The 1,335-nt window shown below is 39.2% G+C and overlaps 1 long non-coding RNA gene across 1 annotated transcript; it reads left to right on the top strand.

The window, feature by feature from the left end:
• LOC112138350 lies at window positions 1-1,271 on the top strand. The gene is made up of 3 exons (XR_002917756.2): window positions 1-37; window positions 876-984; window positions 1,086-1,271. It is a non-coding gene; the product is annotated as an uncharacterized LOC112138350 (long non-coding RNA).
• Window positions 1,272-1,335: the final 64 nt, after the last annotated feature.

Here is a 1,335-nt window from a genome sequence, read left to right as displayed (position 1 = left end):
ACCAAGAAATGCAGAAGAGGAAAGAGATGCAGCTCAGGTTAGTATTTGTCAGGTTTGACAGAGGTCACCTTATAAATATTTGATAATCTAGGGCACAGGTGTCAAACTAGAGGCCTGGAGGGTCAGTTTCCTTCATGTTATCCAGAAATCTTGCCTTATTTGCTGCTGATTACCCGGATCAGGTGTGTTTATTCAATACGGAGCTTCAACAGCATGTCGGTTGGAAAACATGTGGGAGACCAGCCTTCGAGGCCTGGAGTTTTAGATCCCTTATCTAGACCAATTAGAGTATAAAAATGTTGCAGGGCCCAAGTCAGGGACTTGTGCTGGTCCAAAGCCCACATAAATACAGAGGGTTGTGTCAGGAAGGGCATCCCATGTAAAATCTTTGTCAAACCAAATATGCTAATCAGATCTTTGATGCCAAAGAGGAGGTTCAAGGATTCAGTGAACTAGGCCATGAAGGTTGCTGATATTATGGTATTCGGAAAACGGGATTATATGGAGGAAGCTGATTTGCTGTGGCACCCTCTGAAATGAGAAACAGTTTTGAATATTAATATTTAATCATCTCTTAGGGGCTAATGAGAGACAATGAGGTTTCATTGTTTTTTTGCAGTGTTGAATTTGTTAAGTCACAGTTGTTGAAAAAAATCCGGCTTCACAAAAATTAGCTGTTGGGATTTTATCAAACGGCGTGAGGTTTTTTAAATTCAACAACACCTAATGCGCAATATTTAAACAATGACACCATAATTGCATCAAATCAATATATTTTAACCACTAAGAACACAAAAAATCAGTTTGTATTAAAATTTAGTCTGATATTAGTTTCATGGAAAATATTAACAATAATGCATCTTTCTCTTTATCAGACAAGAGGAAGAACGTCGCAGACGTGAAGAAGAAATGCTGCGGAAGAGGGATATGGAAGACCAAATGCGCCGTCGTGAAGAGAACTACAGGATGGGCAACTTTATGGATGTCAGTTTGATCTAAACTTGGCTCTGTGTGAAAATTTTGTTCTAGAAACAGTTTGTAGGTTATGTAATGTATGCTAATGAACTGCTGTTGATTCTTTGCAGAGGGACAGGGAGATGAGAATGCATTCCACTGGAGCTCTGGGCATGGGAGGTAAGCTTGAGATGATTGTTCGGTCACTTTTTTCTCATGTTTTCTGTATTTAGTTCTATTCTAATTCGATCAAGGACATTTTGCACATGTAACCGGATCTATTACTTACTCATGTCATCTGTTTCCAAATGGCGGAGTCCGTATCACAGAAAATGGCATCTTAATTTGCTTTATTTAGTTGGAGCAGGAACTTGGCCATTT

This window comes from Oryzias melastigma, unplaced genomic scaffold (genome assembly GCF_002922805.2).
Source record: "Oryzias melastigma strain HK-1 unplaced genomic scaffold, ASM292280v2 sc06360, whole genome shotgun sequence".
In the NCBI taxonomy this organism is placed as follows: Eukaryota; Metazoa; Chordata; class Actinopteri; order Beloniformes; family Adrianichthyidae; genus Oryzias; species Oryzias melastigma.
The sequence above is the reverse complement of the archived record's forward strand: the minus strand, read 5'-3'. Positions and strand labels throughout refer to the sequence as shown.